The sequence below is a fragment of the Rhinolophus sinicus genome, chromosome 12, assembly GCF_057876585.1.
Source record: "Rhinolophus sinicus isolate RSI-liver-muscle chromosome 12, RSI-T2T, whole genome shotgun sequence".
In the NCBI taxonomy this organism is placed as follows: Eukaryota; Metazoa; Chordata; class Mammalia; order Chiroptera; family Rhinolophidae; genus Rhinolophus; species Rhinolophus sinicus.
In genome coordinates this window covers 6,421,500-6,447,994 of record NC_142512.1, presented here as the reverse complement: position 1 = coordinate 6,447,994, position 26,495 = coordinate 6,421,500, and the positions used below count along the sequence as shown (strand labels likewise).

The window sequence follows — 26,495 nt, the reverse complement described above, 5'->3', positions numbered from 1 at the left end:
GTGCTATATTTTTCCATGTGCTGTTTCAGTAAAGCAGTTAGGAAACTTGCAAGATCACAACAAAGACGTGCTTCTATAACTCTGAAATTGTGCCTGGAAAAGTCCCAGTTTACCAGTTCATGCATACATCCATCTAAAAATAATAGTAATATTTTTGTTCTTGGAGAACATCGGTGATCAGTTTGACTAGAAGAGGATGCTTACTAAAGTGAAGCTACCAAGTATGAGTCTAAATTGTGTCACTATATTCCTGAACAACAACAACAAAAATCCTAATTTCTTCTACACTCATTTCCTGTATCACTAGGGAACCAGGGTAAGAGAATGTAAAATGACCAACCAAAAGTCCTTATTTATATCAGCAAAATCAATTCAAAGCAAGTAAATAAACGTATGTCCTAACAATGAGCATTCCCAGAAGAATCATCTAAAACATCACTGTAAAGATACTATAAAAATCTTCCAACATGACTTCTCTCCAAAATACTTTTTTAAATTAGTATTTTTAAAAAAATATTATAAGCCTAGATTTTTAAAACTTTTGATACTGGTACATGAACACACAAATCAACAACAGACTCGACAAAACAAGAATTGGGTCCAAACACATAGAGGAATTTAATATTTGATAAAGCTGGTATTCCAAAGGAAAGGATGGATGGATTCAATAAATGGTCTGAGACAGCTAAATAGGCATCTGGAAAAGGTATACTTGAGCACCCTACTTTAATCCTGTTACCAAAAGTGACTCCAGCAGTACCACATACCGTGTTTCCCTGAAAATAAGACCTAACCAGAAAATAAGCTGTAGCATGATTTTTCAGGATACTTGTAATATAAAATAAGCCCTGGGAAATAAGACCGGGTCTTATATTAATTTTTGCTCCAAAAGACGCATTAAGGCTTATTTTATATTACGAGTATCCTGAAAAATCATGCTATGGCTTATTTTCCGGTTAGGTCTTATTTTCGGGGAAACACGGTATTTCAAAGAAAAAAACGAAAATAATCAGAAGAAGAAAACACAGGAGAATCTTTAGAGTCAGAATGGGGAAGGCCTTTCTGTTTATATGAAAACTCAGAAGCTATTAAAGAAAAAATAAAGTCAATTACATACAAACCAAATCTTTCTGAAGATTTAAACACAGCACAAACACAGTTAAACAAACATCATTGAATAAACTGAGAAAAAGCATGGTGTGCTCACATCCAGACAAAGAGTTAATTTTCCTATACATAAAGGGTGCTGACAAGCCTGCTGCAAATACCAGTAACCCAAAATAAAAATGTGCAAAGGTAATAAACAGTTCACAGAAAATACAAATGGCTCTTCAACACATAAGTTGCTCAGTTGCTCAACCTCACTTTTAATAAAGAAAATACAAATTAAAACTGTAAATATATTTTACCTATCAGCATGACAAAATTTTGAGAAGTTTGATACATTATCATATTGATGAGAGAATGAGAAAATTAGCATGCTCATTTTTTGCTAGTAAGATATTATTAGTAACATCTCTGGAGGGCAATTTGGAATAGCTATTAAACTTACAAATACATATATTCTTTGACAAAAGCAACTTCATTCTAGGAATTTATTCTATAGATCAGTTCTTTCCAGGGCTGGGAACTGGGGATTAGGGAACAAAGGCAGAAGAGAAACTTCTTTTCCCCCATATCTCTTTTTGAACATGTTGAATTTTGTATATCGTCACATTACTTTTTTCAGAAAATGCACTTTTTAAGCCAGATGTCTATGAATTCTTATAAAAGGAGACATATTTATTCACTTTCCCCTTCAGTTAAAGTAAAAATAGATAAGGAAATTTGACCTATGAAGAAAGTAGAGAATGGTCTCAATTCTGAGCAGCAGTTACAAAGACATCTTCTAGAGACAGGAATTCACTGAACAAAATTGAGAGAGAATTACAGGAATTAATAGACACTTCTTTAGATCTTGAGCAAGTTACAGATTTCTCTAAATTAAGTGAGAGGCAGGAGCAAGGAACATCCCACTGAGGGCTCTGATTCCCACTGAAAAAAGACACAGGAGAAATATGAATCATCACAGAGAAGCTAATAAAACAACAGTAGGAGAGAAAAGGATGCACGTGAAGGAAAATAGTAACACATTTATATGATGAATGTTACATGAGGAACTTTAAGGAGTGAAACTGAAATGCTGAAAAAGTCAGTGAAATAGAAGACTCATTTCAGAAAATGGAATAGAGGATTAAAAGGATGAAAGTGATTAGAAAGATGTTAGATATGGAAAACAAAGATGTGATATACACAAAATTGCTAATTCTGAAGAATGGAGCAAAACCAATGATATAGGAAAAGAAATTAAATATATAAGAGATTACGTCATCAAAATGGTGGCGTGAGGTGAGCCTCTTGAAATCTCCCCTGGAATTTAAAACACATTGAACAACTATAATTCCACAAAGGACTCCCTGCGCAGCAGACAGGCAAGACTGAGAGCCGCATAACTGAAATCACCTAAAGGTGGTCAAATTTGGTGAATGGGGGAGTAGGGAAGTGGGAAGTGCGGAGATGCGGGCTGCGCAGGCACAGGACGCAGACCTAGCTCGGTGCTCCGAGCTCGCTGCATTCCGGAACTACCGCAGCCACGGGAGAGGGAAGAACTCGGACTGCTAGTGCTCCGCTTATGGCCCACAGTCCCATCTGAGGGATCAGTATATAACACAACTGAGCCCAATGTTCATAGCAGAGACCTCGGAGCAAAGACTGATGGAAGAAGGCTGAAAACGGTAGTTTAAGCCCTCAATGCTAAGCTGAGAATGGAAGCCTTAGGCACTGAGCCTAGCCACCCCTTCCATCCCCTCCCAGAGCTCTCCCGGCCCCCATCTGCCCAGTGCTACAGGTGGAACAGTAGCAGTGTCAGATCCAAAGAACAGAACATTTGCAGTTCTGAGAACTGTGGTCCGCAGACATGGACTCACAGCCCAACTAGTTCCGGCAAAGGGGAGGGAGCCATGGAAACAGGACTGGCTGTGGTGGTGGCTGCTGCCATTGGTCTGGGCCACCTCTCATAACCCAACCCACCCCTGTCCCCACCTATCTGGGTGGATCCCTGCAGGAGTAGACAGAGCTGCTGAAACATACAGGCTCTGAATCTGGTGCAGAAACAGCTTTGGAACTTAAGAAGCTCTCCACATCCCCCCACGAAGACAGTGCCCTGTGACCCAGGTGAACTATTCACAGAGGAGAAGCCCACCTTCCAGGGAATCCCCTCATTGTGTGTGAGAAGCCAGAACAGTGCAGAGAAAATATAACTCTACAGTGTGAGAGAGAATAAAAGGCTGCAGTCAGAGAGAAAATAAAACATTCTACCAATTCCTACTGGAAAACAAAGGAAAAACCTCCTTCTATCAACCTGTTGCAGAACCCACTCCTGTAAATGCCTAGGAAGAGAAATAATTCATTAATTGCCATGGATAACCGAGGTAACAAAACAGCTCAGAAAGAAAATGAAAAGTCTCCAGAAAATGAACTTAAAGACATGGAAATATGTGACTTACATGACAAAGAATTCAGGATTGCAATTCTTGAAAAACTCAATGAGAAGCAAGAAAACACAGACAGGCAGTTTAATGAACTCAGAAACACAATCAAAGAACAAAATGAACATTTTACCAAAAAGATTGAAATTTAAAAAAAGAACCAAATAGAATTTCTGGAGATTAAGAACTCAATAAAAGAAATGAAGAATGAAAATAGCCAGCTTAGGGAGTAGAGTTGACCAGATGGAGGAAAGAATAAGTGACATCAAAGATAGAAATCTGGAAGTGACACAGATGGAAGAAGGGAGAGACTTGAGACTTAAAAGAAATGAAACAACTCTACAAGAACTTTCTGACTCTATCAGAAAGAACAATATAAGAATAATGGGCATCCCAGAAGAAGAAGAAAGAGAGAAGGGAACAGAGAGTATATTCAAACAAATAGTCGATGAGAACTTCCCAAGCTTGTGGAAAGAACTGGATCCTCAAATCCAAGAAGCAAAAAATCATCAGATTTGTTTGGAACTACAAAAGACCCCAAATAGCCAAAGCAATCTTAAGAAAAAAGAACAATGCTGGAGGTATCAAACTCCCTCACTTCAGCTTGTACTACAGGACAACAATAATCAAAACAGTATGGTATTGTCAGAAAAACAGACACACAGACCAATGGAATTGAGAACCCAGAAATAAACCCACATAAATGTGGACAGACAATTTTTGACAAAGAAGCCAAAAAGATACAATGGAGAAAAGACAGCCGATTCAATAAATGGTGCTGGGAGAATTGGATAGCCACGTGCAAAAGAATGAAACTAGGCTGCTATCTGTCACCGTGTACCAAAATTAATTCAAAATGGAATAAAGACCTAAACATAAGACCTGAAACAGTAAACTGCATAGAAGAAAACACAGGTACTAAACTTATGGACCTTGGGTTCAAAGAACATCTTATGAAGTTGACTCCAAAGGCAAGGAAAGTAAAAGCTAAAATAAATGAATGGGACTATATCAAACTAAAAAGCTTCTGCACAGCAAAAGAAAACATCAACAAAACAAAGGGGCAATCAGCAGAATGGGAGAAGATGTTTGCAAACAATGCCTCTGATAAGGGGCTAATATCCAAAATATATAAGGAACTCATACAACTCAACAACAACAAAAAAACAAACCAATCCAATTGAAAAATGGGCAGAGGACCTGAAGAGACATTTCTCCAAAGAGGACATACAAATGGCAAATAGACATATGAAAAAATGCTCAACATCACTAATCATCAGAGAAATGCAAATCAAAACCACAATGAGATATCACCTCACCCCAGTTAGAATGGCGATCATCAACAAGCCAAATAGTAGTAACGAGTGTTGGAGAAGCTGTAAAGAAAAAGGAACCCTCATACACTGTCGGTGGGAACGCAGATTGGTGCAGCTGCTATGGAAGGCAGTGTGGAGGCTCCTCAAAAAATTGAGAATAGAATTACCATATGACCCAGCAATCCCTCTCCAGGGTATCTACCCAAAAAATCTGAAAACATTTATCCATAAAGACACATGTGCTCCAAAGTTCATTGCAGTATTATTTATGGTGGCCAAGATATGGAAACAACCAAAGTGTCTTTCCATAGATGAATGGATAAAGAACTTGTGGCATATATACACAATGGAATACTATTTGGCCATAAGAAAAGATAAAATAGTACCATTTGCAACAACATGGATGGATCTTGGGATTATAATCCTAAGTGAAATAAGTCAAACAGAAAAAGTAGAAAACCATATGATTTCAGTGATACATGATATATAAAACTGAAAACAACAAAAGAACAAAACAAACAAATGAAGAAACAAAAACTCATAGACATAGACAATAGTTTAGTGGTTGCCAGAGGGTAAGGGGGAGGGGGGTTCTAGAAGAGGATAAACGGGGTCAAATACATGGTGATGGAAGGAGAACTGACTCTGGGTGATGAACACATCATGTGAGATATAGATGATGCATTACAGAATTGTACACCAGAAATTTATGTAGGTTTACTAACAATTGTCAAGCCAATAAACTTTAATTAAAAAAAAAGATATAACAGAGGAAAGTTTCACTGTATACCAAGAAAAATCAGTAGAATGCAATCAAGACAGGATATATCCTAGCAAAGTTAACTGGTGCTCAAAGATGAAGAAATAACCTGCCAAAATGAAGCAGAAGCAGATCATCCATAACAGAGAAACAAGTTAGACTCCACAATCTCACTAGTCTTCTCCACAACATTAGATATCGGGGGGGGGGGGGGGAGAGCAATGCAATGGAGTGTTGAGGGAAAGAAGGGACCCAAGAATTCTTTACCAAGTTAGAATGTCACTTATATTTAAAGGAGAAAAGAAGCCAATTTAAAATATGAAAGAATTCAAAGATTATAAAACTCAAGAATCATTTAGAAAAATGTAGTCATAATCCAGCCAATTAAAAGTTAAACATAAACAATGAGCTCATTAATGGAAAGTTCACAGCATGAAACCACCCTGGTCCCATCTAACAACATGGCATGCATGGTTTTCCTGCAGTAAGCCAACTCATCTCCCTCCTTCCACTTGACACTGCAGTTTACTCTCAACATGGCAGACAGAGTGACCATGTCAACACCTACGGCAGAACCCACCAATGGCTCCCCATCTCATTCTGGGTGAAACTGCAGTTCATGCACTGGTCTACAAGGCACCTGCACATGCCCTCTTGACCCTTATAACCTTGTCTCCTACCTTGCCCTGCCCCCCAGGGCCTCCTTGCTGCCCTCCCACATATCAGGCATGCTCCTCATCTGGGTCTTCGCTCCACTGTTTCTTGCACCTGGAATGATTTACCTCCTTCTCCTACTCTAGGGCTTTGCTCAAAGGTCACCTTCTCAGTGAGGCCCTCCATGACCACCCTATTTAAAATCCTAACCCATCCCTCCCAGCACCCTGGATCTCACTTACCCAATTCTGTGTTTATCTCTATATGAGCCACTTGTTACCTGTTAACATACTATTTGATTTACTCATTGATTAGGTTTTTTGTTTGTTGCCTCCTCTCAGACATACACTTCAGGGGGCAGGGATTTCTGTCCTGTTCACTTACATATCCCAAGCACCCAGAACAGTGTGTGGTTCAGGGTATTCATTATCAACAATCAATGAGTTAGCTGTACCACTGAATCCAGTTAATCACAGAATTAAATCTAACTAGAATTAAATCTAAATAATCTGTTAACTATGGTTACCGAACAGAATACAATTTTAAGAAGTCTAGAAAAAAAGCTAACAGTGTAAAAATAATATTAATTCAAAAATAACAAAAATTCTGAAAGGGTCACAAAAATTGGAGATAAAGGGATACTGGAAGTCCCAACTATTTTTTCAGAATGGTATGTCAAGAGATTTCTTCCTCAAGTTGAGAAATTTAGAAAGATGTTTGAAGCATATTGTTTAAGGGGATAAAGGTAACAAACAGGGGAATCAAAAACATACAGGCCTATCTTCCAATTAAGAAAGGAGCAGAAGAGAAAAACCAGGCCATGTAGCAGAAGACATAAGTCTATTTTTAACGGAAAATGAGTGAGTAGGAGTTATTTTGCTTTACCCTTTCCTGTGACCAAACAACATTACTAATGACAGATAGGGGAGAAATGCATCATCTCAGGTAAAGTAGAAAAACTGCCATAGTCCTAAACCACAAGTGATGAACACACATGTCCAATTCTGCCAAGCCTGGATAGAGCTGGAGGAACATGCTGAGAGCTGGCATGTGCCAGTTTAGACATCCTGCAGGATACAGATGTCCCTGGAAGGTGGGGTCACCATCCCAAAGGGCACCTCCAGTGCCACTACATTTGAGCAATGGACCACTGTGGGAGAATTGCAGGAGGCAGCCTGAAGGAGGCTTGGTCCACCCTGCACAGGGATGGGGAAGAGAAGGGAGACTAACAGAGAAACATGGCTACCAGCTTATTACTGTCTGGGGCCCTATGAGCCCTAGGAGAGCAACAGAAAGGAAGTATGATCAAATCCCACACAAACGTATGATAAAAGGAGCACACTGAGCAGACTAACGTCCCTACAGGAAATGAAGGCATACCAGAGAGACTACATATTGAAAACTACATATTGAAAAAATATATTGAAAAGGTTCACTGTGTACTTGGAAAAGTCAACTCAAAATGGCTAACACTGAAATATTGCTAGTAAAACTTCTAGACTTTAAAGAAAAACAAACAAACCTTTTGAGCATCTAGACAAAAATAACCAAGTTGCGTGTAAGGGGAAAAATATCCAATTGTCATCAGACTTTGACAGCAGGCAGTAGAGTAATAAATTGAAGATACTCAAAGAATAAAACATAAGCCAATGATTTTATAACCAACCAAACAGATTCTCAAGTATAAAAGTCATAGATAAATAGTTTGGAACGTGGGAGAACTCAGGTAATGCTATTCCTGTGGATCCTGCCTGAGGAATCTCCCAGAGAACAACAGTATCGAAGCAAAAAATCTACAGAGACTTCAGCATGAGGATAGGTACCAAGAATTAAATATATATTTACCCAGAAAACTATGGCAAAATGATTATTATAAGGTAAACAGTAGAGTGAAAAATGGTTATGTGTTTTGACAATGTAGATTCAGTATAACTATCAAAAATTACCAGATGAAAATCTAAAGCCATAGAGTTGGAAACACCATTCAACACATGGCATGAAATCCACAGCCATAAAAAAGAGACTTATAATTTTACTACATAAAAATTTAAAACTTGTATGTGGCCTAAAACACCATAAATTCAAAAGACAAGCAACAAAACAGATAAAAAATACATGCAAACTGCTAGTATTACAATGAAATATAAGGAGCTCTTTTAATCAATAATAAAACAGTCCAATTGAAAAATGAGAAAAACACAGAATATAAGTGGTTATAAATATATGTGAAAGATTGTTCACACTTATTAATTTAAAAATATACAGTAAAGTAATTACCTATGATATATTTGTCAGACTGGCAAACTTTGATAATACCAAGTGTTGGCAGTATGTGAGTAAATATTTATTGAGTATACATTAAATGTAAGGAATTATGCTGGATGCTAGAAATACAAATATAAATATTATAGAAACAGTGTTCCTATTCACACAAAACATACATTTTTAAAGGGTGAATAAGGGGAGGGAAAGGAATTTTTTAAATGAGTACATAATTATTTAAATGCAATTCTGACATGTGCTACAGTAGAAATACAGGGTGCTTTGAGAGTGTAGAAAAGAGAGAACCTGATGTAGTTTGGGGGGAGGTATTCTCAGCCACTGTAAATTGATCAACTCTTTAGGAGAACAACTGGCAAAATCTCAAATATCCACAACTTTTGTCTCAGTAATTCTACTCCTGGCAAAACACAATACTAGCAAAATACATAAATTTTAGCAAAATATAATACTGGGCAAATATAAACACACAATGATGTTTACTGAAGCATTATTTACAACAGGAAAAAAAGAAATAGTCCAAATGTCCATCAACAGGATAGTGACTAAATGAGGGTACATCCACAGAATTCAAATACCAGTTTTCTCATATTTTGACATCTAAGACACACACGGAATAGCTTTAACTCTGCCAATGGTGACGGAATAAAAGTTTTCTTCCTAATCATAAAAAAAATACATACACACCCTTTACTTGATAAATATGGTGTTTAACGTTTTAATCTTTCCTTTTAGGTTCTGTTCCTTCATTCAAAATACAGGTTATAAATAAATCTACTTTACATGTGCCTTGTACCAAAACCCATTTAAAGCGAACTGAAAAAGGCTTATAGTCCCATTATCATTATAGTCTCAAAGCTAGACTCAACCTACAACTACCCTTTCATTTGGAACTCTTGTTAAAATACCGAACTACAACTCCTTTAAATAAAAACAATCCCTAGGATAGGACATTAGGCTTCCTTTGCTGCTACTTATTATGACTAAGTTCTGTGCTTATACAACATCTTTCATTTAATTACTACATATCAAAGGCGTTTATATGTTTTTCTCATTATATCTTGATTCAATTTATTTAGGATACTGTCACACTCTTTTCCAGATGAAAATGAGAAAGAGAATTTGAGCAACTGACCTAAATGTCATAAAATAATATAGTAGGGGTGTTAGTCAGCAATAGAAAAACCCTAAGTCTCTTATATAGAGGCTGAATACCAGTCGTATACTATTCACCTCTAGGGTGAGCTATAAAGATTTGAAAGTCACCTTCAGCAATCATTCAAAGTGAGTCATGTCCCACTGCCTTACTATTACCTAGTAAGAACAGCCTCACATCTTATTATAGCCGTTTTACTATGGTGAAGCCAATAAAATGCTTGCCATTCAGCAAGAGAAACAAGTTCTGAAACATTTATTAATTTGTTCACAGCTGATGAACCTTTCCATTGCAACTTCTTTCCAGATCCTTTACTATTCTCTACAGAGTCAGAAAATTAGAAAAATACTTGAATTATAAGATGAATAGTTTATGAGTTCAGTTAGCACAACATAAGTCCAAATATTTATTAAGTGACCCTTCTGTTCCAGAAACCATGCTAAACACTATGAATATTAAAATGGAAAAGATACTGGCTGGTCCCCAAGAAATCCAGTCTCGTAGGGGAGACACAGTTCACAAATTATCATACTGAAATTCTACCTCCCCAATTTTGAATGAACACCAAAATCATCCAGAAAATAGAAACAATTATGGCTATGAATTACTGTTTTAATTCAGTACATTATCTTCCCACCCTTCTCCCCTAGAAACTTATCAATATTTCTAAACACCATTCCCTAAAAGGAAGCAGGGCTCTTTGTAGAAATAGCTGATTCCAGGTATGGAGTATGAAATGAACAAGATGAATCTGGGACATCTTATTGTGCCCAGAAATCAAAGCAGTGCCCAAAGACTAATGGGATCATGCCAAATGGACAATAGGAATGAACCTGAAGGAGCTCAATTTGGTATAATTTAACAAAAAATATAATGAGAGTAATGAATTACAAAACATTAATTAAAACACTTATTGGTACTAAAAGAAGAATAAGAGAACAAGGTAGATAAAGCTCTTCTTTACAGAATAATACTGTTAATAAATGTAAAGGAAATGACGGAATTGGGGGGGGGGAATCACTATTTTGTAAACCTTAACATATTCACTAAAACTATTGAGTAAAAGGTTGTTGGGGAAGAGGACATTCACATGATATCAGAGTTTCACCCCACAGACAATTTATCAATTACAAAAAGGAAGACAAAAGTGATCACGCTTACTATGACCACCTGGTGGACAATGTGACATTGTATATCTCCTCAGGTGATGCAATAAGAGACACACAGCATCACTTATGTAGCCCTCTTGCCAAAACTCTTTGAAATTAATCATGAGATAGAATTAGACAAATTCAGAATGTGAGACACTCTATTGGACAACTTGCCTGTTAATAGAAAATTCACTTTCATAAAAAGCAAAACTAATTTTTTTTAAAAAGCACAAGGCACAGACTTGGGCATTGGGGGAGGCGGACTAGAAGTACTTTTCTCTATTCTTCCTACTAATTACAGCTAAAATCCCTGGACATTAGATATAAAATAAACATAAGGAAATGGAGAGAAGAAAACAGACTGTTTAGGGAATTCAGCGCCCAACACAGAGGCAAGTTCCTTGAATTTTCTTTTTGCCTCATATATTAGACTTGGAGCTAAAGAAACAGGTAACCTGGAAACACTGAAGGGTACAGACATAAAAGCCCCAAGAAAAGCCTGCTCTCTAGCCAAAAGACCAGTAAAGGGGCAGTCTAACAAGACAAAACATTTAGACAATAAATGCTGTACCCCAGCCAGAAGAAATAACAATGAACATAAAACAACAGAAATTAAAAGAACAGAGCTTCAGAGACCTGTGAGACTATAATAAAACATCTAACACTCATGTCACCAGTGTTCAGGAAAGAGACAAAGAGGGTGGGAGCAGAAAGAGTATTGAAAAATAATAACTGAAAACTTTCCAAGTTTGGCAAAAGACATAAATCTACAGATTGAAAAAGCTGAATCCCAAACTGAGAAGCCCAAAGAAATCCACATCAAGACATATCATAGTCAAACTTATTAAAGACTAAAAGACAAAGAAAAAATCTTGAAAGTGAGAGAAATGAAATTTACCTACCAGATAATATAATTCAAATAACAGCACATTCCTCATCAGTAACCATGGTGGCTGAAAGAAAAGAACTGTCATCCCAAAATCCTATATTCAGAGAAAATATCCTTGAGGAATCAAAGGGAAATCAAACATTTTCAGATAAAGGTTAAGCAAGAGAATTTGTTGATAGCAGACTTATCTCAAAAGAATGGTTAAAGTATGTTCTCTCAACAGAAAAGAAATGATAAAAGAAGAAATCTAGGAACATCAGGAAAAAATAACAAAAATGTAACTACAGTAAAATTTCTGTCTTCTCTTAAGACTTCTTGGGCAGCTGTCCTGAATTGATTCAAAATGTTTACCTTTTATGATCATTTTGACCTTGGGGAAGAGCCAAAAGTCACACGGTGCCAGATCTAGTGAATAAGGTGGATGAGGACACACCGTAATGTTTTTATTTGACAGAAATTGCCATACCAGAAGTGATGTGTGACATGGAGCCTTTCCATTGTGATCACAAAATACAGTGAATGCTGCTGCCAAGTGTCGTCCAACGAAAAGGCAGGGATCTTCAATATGGGAAACAGCGCCTCGAACCTTAGTAACAATGTGTAACAAGTTTCAACTGTTCGGTGCAGTCAGTCGGGTGTGAGCTACGGTTGAGAGAAGGTGAGTTTTAAAGTGTGCCGTCAATTATCCTCCATCGTGACGATGCTCCGTGTCACTCATCGCTTCTGGTACATGGCAATTTCTGTCAAATAAAAACATTATGTCCTCATCCACCTTATTCACTGGATCTGGTACCAGGTGATTTCTGACTCTTCCCCAAAGTCAAAATGATTTGGGACATGGAGGTAGCCACGAAAGCGCAACTAAAGACACTCACGAAAGAGGACTTCCAGAACTGCTTCAGAAAGTGGCAAGAACAATGGGTAAGTGTGTTCGAAGCAAGGGGGAGTATTTTTAGGGGAATTAATGGCAATGTGTCTTTTACTGTAATAATTTTCCCCCTTCTTCCGCCTCACCCCCCAATCTAGTTCAAGCTGTTGTTTCTCAGTCTAGTTATGTAGGACACAGCTCCCTGACCCATGCTGGTATTATGAGCCTTGCGCTCTCCCCCGGCTGAGGCAGTCAGTCGCTGGTCGGCCGCTCACAGCAGCTCTTGCCAGCTGCCGGCCACTCATGCTGGCCACTGGCCACTCATGGCAGCACAGGGTAGCCCATGGCAGCACACAGCAGCTCATGGCAGCTCATGCCAACCTCTGGCGGCTCACGCCAACATCCAGCTTCTCACAGCGGCCCAGCTCCAGGGAGAGCTGTTGTTTACAATCTTAGCTATAGAGGTGTAGCTCACTGGCCTATGTGGGAATCAAACCAGTGACCTTAGCATTAGGAGCACGGGGCTCCAACCACCTGAGCCACCAGGCTGGCCCCCAATTTTTTAAATTTAAGCATTCACCTTATTATTTGATCACACTTTGTATATATAGTCATGGGATATGAAGTACAGCATAGGGACTATAGTCAGGGTATCCTGGTGGCTGTGTGCAGTGTCAGATGGGTGGTGGACTACTTGGGGTTGTCACTTTGTGAGGTGTGTAGGTGCCTGGTCATTGTGTTGTTTTGTACACCTGAAACTAATAATAATAAAAAATTATAATGAATACAAGAGAGTGAGACTCTCCTATGAGCAATGGTAACAAAGAAATACACCTGAAAGTAATGAATATATTTTTGTTTGATGTATTCTTGTTTGTCAAGTTAAAAGAGAATAGAGTATCTGTGTCTGCAAGTATCTGGTTATTCCATAACATGAGACGGATAGTGACCTATATCTAAATTGACATAAAAAGGTGTAGAAGGTTTGTAGAAAGGGATTTTTTTATTTGCTTTGAGTCTGAAAGATGCAATAAAATGTATTAAATTTTTCCTCAAAAAAGATCCAAATAAATGGGAAAGCAACCTATGTCCATGGATTGGAATACTTAATATTGTTAAGATGGCAATACTCTCCAAATTGATCTACAGATTCAATATAATCCCTATCAAAATTCCAGGTGATTTCTTTGTTGAAATTGACAAGCTGATTCTAAAATTCATATACAATTGCAAGGGCCTAGGACTGCCAAAACAATCTCGAAAATAAGAACAAAAACTCACACTTCCCATTTTCAAAACTGACTACGTAGCAACACTACTCAAGACAGTATGGTACTAGCACAAGGACAGATCAATGAAATAGAATTGCGAGTCCAGAAATAAACCTAAACCTCCAGGGTAAATTGATTTTCAAAACAGGCGCCAAGACCATTCAACAAGAAAAGAATAGTCTTTTTAACAAATGGTGTTGAGACAACCAGATAGACACATGTAAAAGATAAAGCTGGACAGTTACCACACACCATACACAAAAATTAATTCAAAATGGATCAAAGATTTAAATGTAAGAGCTAAAACTATAAAACTCTTAAAAGAAAATATAGGGGTAAATCCTAAAAACCTTAGATTTGGTAAAGAACTCTTAACAAAAGCACAACAAAAATAGATAAATTGGACTACATCAGAATTAAAAACTTTTCTGCTTAAAAGAATGCCATCAAGAAAGTGAAAAGACAACCTTCAGAATGGGGGAAACTACTTGCAAATCGTATATCTATAAGGGTTTAATATCCAGATTATATAAACAACTCCTACAAAAAAAACCCACTTAAAAATGGGCAAAGAACTTGAATATCTTTGTCTAAAAAAGATATAAAAATGGCCAATAAGGACATGAAAAGGTGTTTAATATCACTTGTCATCAGGGAAATAGAAATCAAAACCACAAAGAGATTCCATGGTACACTCACCAGGATGGCTAGAACAAAAAAGTCAGATAACAAGTGGTGACGAGGATGTGGAAAAATCAGAACCCTCATCTCCTGCTGGTGGGAATGTAAAATGATGCAGCGCTTTAGAAAACAGTCTGCTAGTTTTTCAAATGATTAAACACAATTCCACTGCTAGGTATATACCCAAGAGAAATGAAAATGTGTCCATATAAAAACTTGTACATGGGCCTTTATAGCAGCATTATTCATAATAGCAAAGGTAGTAACAACCCAAATGCACATAAACTGATGAATAGATACAAAAACATGTGGTATATTCATAAATTAGAATATTATTTGTCCATTAAAGGGAATGATGTACTGCTACATGCTACCACACGGATGAACCTTGAAAACCTTATGCAAAGGGAGGGAAGTCAGTTACAAAGGACCATATATTGTATGATCCCACCCATATGGCATGTCTAGAATGGGGAAATCTGTAGAGACAGAATGTAGCCTAGTGGCTGCTTAGGGCTGGGCAGTCAGGGGACTGGGAGTACATTAGTTTGCTAGTACACAAACTAGATGGCTTAACAATAACAAAGCACCATAAACTGGGCAGCTTAAACAATAAAAATTTATTTTCTCACAGCTCTGAAAGCCAGAAGTCTGAGATCAAGGTGTCAGCAGGGTTGGTTCCTTATGAGAGCCATGAGGGAAGGATCTGTTCCAGGCGTCTTCCCTTGGCTTGTAGATGGCTGTATTCTCCCTGTGTCTTCACATCATCTTCCCTGTGTGTGTGTCTGTGTCCAGATTTCTTCCTCTTATAAGGACACCAGTCATATTGAACTAGGGTCCTTCCTAATGAACTTATTTTAACTTAAGTACCTCTGTAAAGACCCTCTCTCCAAATACGGTTATATTCTGAGTTCAACATGGATTTGGGAGGTTAGGACTTCAACATGAATTTTTTGTGGGGACACAATTCTGTCCATAACAGGGAGATAGGGATTGGGTTGCTAAAGGGTACAGGATTTCTTTTAGAGGTGTTAAAAAATGTTTGTAAGTTAACTGTGGTGTTGGTTTTACATATCTGTGAATATATTATACTAAAAACCACTGAATTGTACTTTTTCCATAGGTGACCTGCATGGTACATGAATTATATCTCAATAAAGCTGTTATTCTTTTTTAAGTTAAGGGGACATGCAGTACAGTGAGGGATACTTTGTTCATCATAGGGCAGGAACTGGAATGAATAGGAAAAAGTCCACTGAGGATTTGATGGGAGCCTGGGTTTGGCCTCCCCATTGGGACACACAGAACACTGCAGTTGCTGGTCTCCAGGAAGAGAATGTTGCCTCTCTTATGCCAGCAAGGGGAAAAGGAAGAAACCCCCCAAAGAGAAAAGAATCTGGGAAGGTTACCAAATAAAATCCACCCACATCACAAATCGTGTCAGTAGTTAATCCTGAGAGGAGCTAACAATGCATCCTCCACTAAGGGAAAGCAGAACAAATTAACCTTCACTTACCATCCTTGCTCCTTCCCTTCCACACTCAGAACAGAGCTTCTGGTTTAAGGCCAGTCCTGCTCCTACTCTCCCCACCCTCCACTCCACTTAAATTATTTCCTCTCCTTTCTACTGGTTCCTTTCCATTCTCTCTGACCCATTCCAGTCCTGTAGAATCTTCTTCTTATTCCTCCTTTTAAAGGTTACGGTTCCCCAGGAATCTAGGCTCAGTTCTCTTCTCCACCTACCTCTTCCCAGGCAATCTCACCCACTCTCATGGTTTCGACTTCCAAGAACAGACTCAGATTCCCAAATCCGTATCTACGTTAAACCAGAGACCTAGATTTCCAATTGTATAACAGATCCATCCATGTGGATACCACACCTAAAATGGATCATTTTCTCCAGACTCTGTCTTAGTTTGGGTTCCCCCAAACTTATCCCCTTAAGATACAGATTTGACAGCAAACTATTTATTTGGGAGGTGACACCAAAAACCTCGGGTAGAGTGAGAAGATGAGACAGGAAATGAAAGGCAGCCGATAAAGTGTGCTTCATCAAGCAAGTCACCACTGTGGGTACCTGAAGCTTAATAACCCACTGGGGAAGGCGGGGACCCTGCACCTAAAATCTGTGACTCAGCATTCTCCCACTGGAGCATTGACGTGGGGCAGTCACTCGCTAATGCCATTATCCTAGTTGAGGGGTTCTGGGAGCTGGCAGGGTGTTACTTCCCTGGGACTTCAACTCGGTTCTGGGTTGTAAAATGGGCATCATGTTGGTTCCATAAACAAACCAAGGCCTTGGGCAAAGAAATGAAGGTGCTGACAGTTGGAAGTCAGGAGAGCGTTCACAGAAGTAGTGAGGGGAAGGGCATATGGGCAAGGTAGCTACACTTCTGCTATCCATCCAAACCTGGAGTTCCTCTTGGATTCCCTATTCCAGTGGATATCATCCAAGCCAGAGAAATATGGTGTCAAAACCAGCTCTTTCCCTCTTTCTTCTCTTTCACCCCAATAGCCAGGACTTGGGATTCTATACCCTTTCTTGTCAGCACCACTACCAAAGCCTTGGCCTCACGCATCATCTCAGTTCCTAACTGGCTTCCCTACATTTGGCTTTGTTCACCTCTTGCTTATCCTCTAAAAAGCTGTCAATGTAAACGTTCTAAAATGGAGATCCATTTACACATCATGTTAAAAATACTTCAATGGTTTGCATGAGGTACCTGGAATAGTCAAACTCATAGAAACAGAAAGTAAAAGGGTGGTTGCCATGGAGAGAGGGGTGGGGAGTTAGTGTTGACCAGGTACAGAGTTTCAGTTTGGGAAGATAAAAAAGTTCTGGAAATGGATGGTGGAGATGGTTCACAATAATATGAATGTTCTTACTGACACTGAACAGTACACTGAACGTGGTCAGGATGGTAGGTCTCATGTTATGTATATTTTACCACAATAAAAAAATTTTAATACTTCAATGGTTCCCGCTGCATAAAGAATAGAGTCCAGGCATCTTAACATGACACTTGGCCCCTGTCCTCTAGCCCTTCCCATCCCTCCAGCTTCATTCCCTACATCTCAGCTTTGAGCTTCACCTCCCAGCATTTCCAACTACATGTAGTTTCCAGGACACATCTTGCTTTTCCATACCTGTTTGCCTTTGCACCTTCTGGGTTCTCTTCCTGGAGTGCCATTCCACCCTGCCTGTGAGCAATTTCTCCTCATTCCTCAAAACTCATTAATTCATTTGTTCAACAGTGATTTACTGGGTCTATGATTCCCACCTTAGGAAACAGAAAGTGGTAAGAAAGATAACGTGGGGACAAGTAACTTGAAGTATGTGTGTGCACAGGGTCCTTGGGAGGCATCTAAGAGGAGGGTCTCACCTCGCCTGGGAAAGTCAAGGGAGCCAAAGCTTAAATATCTCCTCTATAGGGAACCTCTGACAGTTAGTGTCTCTCTCCTGGATGCTACTTCTGAGCCTGGTATGTACTTTTAATTTTTGCACCTATAACACTATTTATCATCATTTTATAAGCTTCTGTATTATTCATGATTCTCTAGGTTGCAAGTGACATTAAACTGAACTAGCATAAAATCTGACATAAAAACTGGCTCAGGTGGTTGGAGCACTGTGCTCCTAACGCCAAGGTCACCGGTTCCATTCCCACGTGGGTCAGTGAGCTGCGTCCTCCACAGCTAAGATTGTGAACAACAGCTCTCCCTGGAGCTGGGCTGCCGTGAGCAGCCAGAGGTTGGCGTGAGCTGCTGCTGGCTTCCGAGTGCTGCCATGAGCTGCTGTGACCAATGACTGGCGATCCACTGCCTCAGCCAGGGGTGGGGGGAACAAGGCTCATAACACCAGCATGGCCCAGGGAGCTGTGTCCTACACAACTAGACTGAGAGACAACGGCTTGAAGGGGGGGAAGGGAAGAATGGGGGAATAAAAAACTGAACTGGCATAAAATCAGACAAAAGAAAAGAGGGGAGGGACCACCAGCTTCCATAAACAAACCATGGAAAGCACAGAGATGGATGCGGCCTATGGAATAACTGGGTCTTGGAACACCCACTCTCTCTTTCGGCATGTTGCCTTCATTCTCTCAGGGAGTTATTATGCGTTCAGACAGCATCATTCGGTTCATTAGATTAATTCATTGCACAAATACCACAGTCCATCAATTCTAAGACATACATTTTTCTATCCCTGGAATCAGCATGCCTCCAGCAGTTGCTATTGGCTCCTCAATGTTTGCATGTGTGCAAATTCGGTCAGTTAAAGAATAAGTTGATAAATAAATAAATAAATAAATAAATAAATAAATAAATAAGAGTATGTTCATCAAAAAGCATACTGACTTGACTTGCATTCCAGGTAGCCTCGATAACTGTACTCTGTAATATTTCAGCCTACAAACCAAGTAAGGACAATCAAAGGAGTCCTGGTTGTTTTATCAACACCTTCTGTTGATATCTTCAGTTAAGAACAAGGAAATGCCAGCATAAAATTTGAAGAATGGATGTCACAAGCTTAAAAAAAAAAGGAAAAAAGGAAAAGAAAAGAAAAAAGAATAAAAAATCCTGGCGGCAACCAACGAGCACTTTTACAACCAGCACATTACCAGTGTTCTTGATGGCAGAGGGGACATTATCTGTGAAAAATCAGACATAAATGACTTGGAGTCAAAAAGTGGTTCAAAAGGAAAACTCCAAATGAGAAGTTTTAGAAATATCTTAACTCATTTATTTCACTTTATATTTTCCTTTTCCAAAAATAGTATATAAATTTATGTCTAAATAAGTCTACAAGATCTTTTGATATGTCTAAAATTAAAAGTGTACATAATAAAAAGTACTGTGTCATAGTTCAATGGACAGCATTATTTTCTTTTTTAGTGAAACAAAATACATGTTTTAAAATTGATGGCATCTTAGGTTTTATGAAATAGTATTTATTGGGCACTGGGGACATACATTGTACAAAAGACAGACCAAGCTCCTGGGGGGTTCATACATCCTTATAACTCCAGAGAACAAAGGGGCTTCTCACTCTACTGGCTCCACTGCGAACAATCAAAGTGATTAGCCTAGTTTGGGCAATGTAATTACCCTTAGAAAAATCTTTGTGAACAGAGAGGGCGAAGTTGTATGATTGTCTCAATTTGAGTCATGGTCAATCCCTTTGCCCAAAGTGAAGACTACTTCCAGAAGATGGGAGGAAGGAACATTGAACAGACAAAGATTATGGTTGTCTTAAGGTCTGTTTATCCTATAAGACTTGGGCACACAGAAGTAGGGTTCTTGTCTCCTTGGGGCAGCGTCCAATCAGGAAAACAGAATTCAAGAGAAGTAGTTCAATAGAGGGAATTTAATATGGGAACTAATTATAAGGTTTTAGGAAGGGCTAAAAAGCCAAATGGGATGGATGGTGAGCCAACTCAGAGATTAGCAGCAGTGGGAAACTTCAAGTACGCTGAAGTCTGAAGGGATAATAAAAGAAGGAGATGGTATGGTCAGAGGCAAGTGTCACACAGCCAGAGCTGGAACCACCCCACAGACATTGTCCAGAACAGAAAACAGAGGACAAATCCCTGGCCTCTCCCTTCCTCTCACCTTCCAATCTCCCATTAGTGCCTCCCACTAGCCACCTTAGCCAGAGGCAGTTGACAAGGGAGCCTGCAAAATGAAGCTGGTAGGAATCGGCTCCCTCTCACATAGACAAGAGCAGGAGAAGGGTATGCAAGGAGTCTGAGGGTGAAGAGGCAAGTAACCTAATTTATCTCTGCATTTCCAGTCCCTAACCACAGTACCTGGCTCCGATAGAAGGAAATCAACTGAGAATTACAGATGAAATGCAAGAATAGATATATGAATAGTGTTACTGTGCTGGAGAGAAGAAAATAACTTATTCCACATCGAGGACACAAGAAAGGGTTCACAAAGGACATGATGAGTGAAAAGTTATATGAAGATTAAATAAGCATTTGCCAGAGAAATAAAAAGGTGAGAAAGCCAGGTAGGGAGACTGCACAAGTTGAAGGTAGGGCACATGAAAGCTTTTCAAAGGATGACAAGATTCAAAGTCAAATTCTATTAAGCACTGTTTCAGTATCTCTCAAGGTGATTATATAGCTTTCTTCTTTTATTTTTTTAACATAATGTATTAAACTAACATACATCCTAATACCAAACCATTCTTGAATTCCTAGAATAAAATTTATTTAGACAAAGTTTATTACTCTTTTAATTCTGCTGAATTAATTTTGCTATTTTATTTAGGATATTTGCCCACATACCACATGTAACCTTGGTCTATAGTTCACTTTTGTGGAGTTCCACTGTCTCTATCAGGGTTATTTTAATGTTATGAAATTACTTGTAGAGGTTCTATGTTTTCTTATTTTCTGACACATTTTAATAGCATGGGAGTTGCCACCATCAAGTTTTGATTATTTAAGCAGTCATGATTTTGTATGTGGGTTTTTTACTCAGTCTCTTTCTTGTCATTGCTGCTACCCACTTTTTGGCTGCTTACCATCCTACTGTACCTAGCCTGACTCCCCTGTTCCTTGCCACAACAAAACCCTAGTCTCTACTTTCCAGTTATATTGAGCTATCACCTCATGGATTTTGCAGATGAAATGGAGGCCCTTACCTCCTGTCCTGCCTAATTCCTCTCCTCCTTCATTTTAATATCTCCTTCTTATAGAAAGTCTTACTTGATATGCCCCACCCTAAACCCCAATACCCGACCCTGTGCTCACCCCATCCCTGACTGTTATCCTCACTTGTCTGTTCCAACCCAGACGTTAAGTTTAAAGAGTGATTTGGTGTCTTATCCATCACTATAATCTCGGCACTGGCACATAGTAGGTCTTGCTGTATAGAAATTAAGTGGCTGTTACAAGGCACCTGTGAGAACAGCCACGTAGGGTGAGAGTGAGCGGCAGCCGCCTTCCGGGACCAGGGTGATCTCTGGGGCCTGGGGTCCCACGGGACCTGCTGGCCAGCTCATCCCGTCTGCCGGCCCCCACACGCCAGCTGAGTCGCGTGGGGAGCTTTAGCTCGGCCCCGATCAGATGAAACTTTTATTTAGGAGTGGGACGAAAAGGAAAGTACAATAAGAATTTTTGACCCGGGAAGCAAAAGTGCTGCTCCGGGATTTTATAGGGAGTAAAAGGGGACGGGAGCAGCGAGCGCACGGGTAATGAGTGATAACAATTTTTCCAAACCCTCATTGAGTGCCAGGTACTGTGCTGAGCACCTTGTGTGCCTCTCGTTTACTCCCACAGTGACCCGATGAGGTTCCCATCCTGTATTCCCCTGAGATGACCTTTCATCTTTCCAGGCTATTCTATTGGTTGAATTGACCAAAGCAATGATTATGAAGAAGCCTAGTCCCCTGTTCGTTGGGCAGGAATTACACACTGCTGCACCAGGCCCTAGACACGTGACACAGATTTTATGGAAAGAACTCTTCTTATGTCCATGGGAGCTTGGATTCAAATGGAAAACCAGCAAGTACAGTCTACTGACAGAAAGTGATGTCACAAAACTTCACCGATAGCCACACTGAGATTTGCCACGTTGATGCTCATGCCACTCTGGGTGATGGTGTGGTGGTCCAGGGGATAGGGTTGCTCTCTGATAACAACCAGGCTTTGAGGAGATCCATGCATTCATTCTTGCTCCTGGGGGCTCTATTGCAAGTAAGTTCTATGTTCACAATATCTTCAGATACCAAGCTGAGGTCTTTTGTCTTTGTCACTGAGCCTCAGGAGGAATCTGAAGAAGTGGAGGACCTGAAGAAAGACAGCGGACACCTGAGGTGGTACCTGATGATTCTGGAACTTTCTATGATCAGACTGTCAGCAATGACTTGGAAGAACATTTAGAAAAAATTGTTGCTGATCCTGAACCCGAACTGGAGCAAGAACCTGTATCTGAAATCCAAGAGGAAAAGTCTGAGCCAGTATTGGAAGAGTACTGGCTCCTGAGGATGCTCAGACGAGTTCTTCTCCAGCACCTAGACAGCTCAGACAGTGCAGGAAGACTTGACGACATTTTCCTGGGCATCTGTGACCAGTAAGAACCTTCCACCCAGCGGAGCTGTTCCAGTTACTGGGATACTACCTCATGCTGTTCAAGTACCAGCCTCACAGCCTCACCCGGAGTCTGAGCCTGAATCTCAGATTCCACCACAGAGGCCTCAGAGGGATCAAAGAGTGCGAGAACAATGAATAAGTATTCCTCCTCAGAGGGGACCTAGACCAATCCGTGAGGCTGGTGAGCAAGCTGATGCCGAACCTTGAAGAACTGTGACACCCTGACAGTCACCATCTCTTACTGGCAATCTACCTCATGAGGGGGACAAGGCAGAGCTTAAAGATTTCTTTCAGAAATATGGGAATGGGGTTGAGCTGAGCATTAACAGTGGTGGGAAATTACCCAATTTTGGTTTTGTTGTGTTTGATGATTCTGAGCCTGTTCAGAAGGTACTTAGCAACAGGCCCCTCATGTTCAGAGGTGAGGTCCGTCTGAATGTGGAAGAGAAGACTCCAGCTACCCGGGGAAGGGGACCAGCGAGATAAGCGCTTGCAGGGACCCAGAGGCCCTCAAGGTGGGCTGGGTAGTGGAATGAGAGGCCCTCTCCTCGAAGGCATGGTACAGAAACCAGGATTTGGAGTGGGAAGGGGGATTGCTCCAAGGCAGTGAATTGCTCTTCACTGATCTTCATGCAGCAGTACAAACCCCCACTCCTGCAAAATGGTGAATTTCTTCAACCATCTTTTGGTATCTTGCAGTATGACCCCATTCTCTTATAAACTGCTTAAGTTCGCACAATTTCACTTTTTGTGTTAATGGTGTGTTTTCTCTCCCACTGTCTTCCTTCTCACCTTTTAGTCCTTTAATTCCAACTTTGTGGACTGATATTTTAGGAAAAATGGATTTTTAAAGAAGAAAGAAAAAGACTGAATTTCCTTGCTTTACTTTGCATATACAGACTAGATTTTTTTAAACAGCCATTCTCTCTCCCATCTCCCCCCAAAATAATAACATTGCATCTTAGAAACAAGAGGAGAAAGAAAAACTTAAGTCAGACAACTATTGCCTGTGAACCAAATCCAGATCAAAGGAACGGCCCACGTTCACATACATATTATCTATGGCTGCTTTCAAGCTGAAGGGGTCAAGGTGAGTAGCAGTGAGAGCCCTGAATATTCACTGTCTAAAATATTCACTGTCTGGCTCTTCATAGGAAAAGTTTTCAGAGCCCTGGGTTAGAGTTTTCGTTCATACACAGATTCCAGTAAGGCAAGGACTTTTCTGTGCATCAAAATAAGAGACAATCCAGACAAGGTTTGGCACGTTCCGTCAGTCTGTTTTCTATTACTATATTGACATTCATTTGATGTCATGAGATACAGCAACCACTACTGTGCTCTCAATTCCAAGTCCACTTCACCCCATAATCACGCTAATTTAATAGCTTTATGAATATTATCACCATGCTTGGTTATTTCAATACACATATTCACATACAGCAGGGGCTGGTCATCAAGTCAAATAACTACAGGGACCAGGAGGTCAAGAGAATGAGTGAGGCTCTCACCAACACTGAAACACCTTCCACTTTCCCAACAGAGGCGAGATAGCTGGATTTTTATGTGAAATGTCTTGATTATTAAAATGCTGTAAATCAACATATTGAAAGATAAAACTAAATAAGTTTTTAGAAAAATGTAGTACTTATATTGTGATCTGGGGGCCGACTGGTTGTTTTGATTATAGAACTAAGGATTTCTGTTCAACAACGATACCAACAACAAAGTTAACAGATACATAACATGTCGGGAGACACTATTTGCATTGTCTAAAAATCAACAAGTGGCTAATATCTAAAATATTCTAGTCGGAAATCCCAATTGAAAAATGGGGAAAAGACATGAACAGGCAATTTATGGTAAAGAAAACTCAAAAAAAAAAGTGTCTAAAAAGATAGTCTTAAACTCAATAGTAATCAAAGAAACACAAGTAAGAAGAGTGATACTGCCCAAAATGAGAAAAAACACCAAGTGTTTGCAGAGATAAGAGTCTTTGGAATCCTGTGCACAGCTGGGGAAATGTGGGGTGATGCAGATGCTCTGAAGAGCAATCTGGGGGGTACTTGGTTCTAGGAAGGATAGGCACACACTATGACCAGACTAAATCCCAAAGAGATTCTGAAGTCCATGTGGGGACGTATACGAGTTTCATTCAGCATTGTTTGTAGTCTGGGTGTAGGAATCAATGTGGGTGTCCATCACCAGGAGAACAAATAGGCAAGATGTGGTGGATACACAGACCAGATAGTCACATAGCAACAGGGATGGGCCATAAACCATGGTGGTGAGTGATAACACTAAGGCCTCTAATATGACATTTATGTAAATTAAAAATACATATTTTTATGATGTACGGGGGACATGAAATACAGTATGAAGAATATAATCAACAATGTTGTAAAGATTATGTAAGATGCCAGATGGGCACTGGACTTATCAAGGGGATCACTTCATAGACTGTGTAGATGCCTGACCACTGCACTGTACACCTGAAGCTGAAGTACAATAATACTGTATGTCAACTATAAGTAAATATATATATGTGTGTGTGTGTATACATACACACACACACATATGTATATATATATATGATCATGGGAGGTGGAGTACAGCATAAGGAAGATAGTCAATGATATTGTAACAGCTACATACGATGTCAGAGGGGTAGTAGCTTTGGTGGAGGGGGATATCACTTTGTGAAGGGTGTAAATGTCTAACTATTATGTTGCTTTGCACACCTGAAACTGATTAAAAAAGATACATGCACACAAAATAGTACACATACAACAAAGTATACATACAACAAAAAGGGTAGATATTAAACACATTAGAATAGCTGGCTATGGGGGGAAGAGAATAAGAGTGGGGTACACAGAATAAAAAGGAATGAATAAAATAACCAACAAATACATGAACAAGTAAACAAAAAAAGAGAGGGGCTTGCATGGTCCAATAATGATAAAGTCCTAAGAATGGGAATAGGACTAATTCAATTCCCCACACGAGAGGTATAAAAACATGGAGAGATGGAAGAAACAGATCTACAACAAGACACAGCTCCTTAGAGTTAGATAGAAAAGATGGTTTGACAATCTAAGCCCACATGCAGGTTCAATGACTTCAAAAAGCCTTTCAAACTAAAACACTTAATTATACCATCTGCTGCTTGGGAAGACAGAACTCAAACAGACAACCCAAGCAGTTAATGCCAGCTTGGGCTTTACACAGCATCCTCAGCGCAGAACAAGAGACAGCTATGTGTTAAGCAAGGAGTAGAGTGAAGAGACTGCTTCCTGCTTTTCTGTAGCTGTTCTTTCAACAGGCATTAATTGGCACCAACTATAAGCATGTCACTGCTAGGGCAGTATAGGGTATTTAAGAATGACTTACTGTTCAGTCCTCGGGGAATTTTCAATCTTGCAGGAGATTAAAATCAGACAGACATAAAGTGAAGCAATAAAAACTATCTAATCCAGCCACAGAAGATAATTAACTGAAGCGATGCCCATGAGCAGAGCCATGGCCAGAGTTTGTGGAATAGAAACTAACATGAAGTGGAGCAGAATGGTTGTGTTGAAAAGGTGTAAAGTCAGCGGAAGACTGCTGTGTTTCATGATGAGCGGCCTATCTATCATCTTGAAGTGACTGAAGCCCACTTGTTGAGTGGTCCCCCCATGCTCTGCCACTGGTATCTCTTCAAGGCCGCTTGGCATGCACCATACTTTGGCTTCTTCCAAAGTCAGGAAACAGTTCTTTACCCACCATTTGCATCTTAATACTCAAAAATGCTGCTCTCTCCTGAGAGAGAACATAAAACACTCAATAATCTTGCAGAGAGAA

General features: G+C 39.6%; 1 protein-coding gene and 1 pseudogene across 3 annotated transcripts in view; one reads left to right on the top strand and one right to left on the bottom strand.

Annotated features, from left to right (window-relative positions):
* SPECC1 (sperm antigen with calponin homology and coiled-coil domains 1) overlaps positions 1-26,495 on the bottom strand; it is a 241,520-nt gene that overhangs the window by 205,506 nt on the left and 9,519 nt on the right. The gene's annotated exons all lie outside the window — the stretch shown is intronic.
* LOC109461301 (ras GTPase-activating protein-binding protein 1 pseudogene) lies at positions 21,917-23,265 on the top strand (annotated as a pseudogene).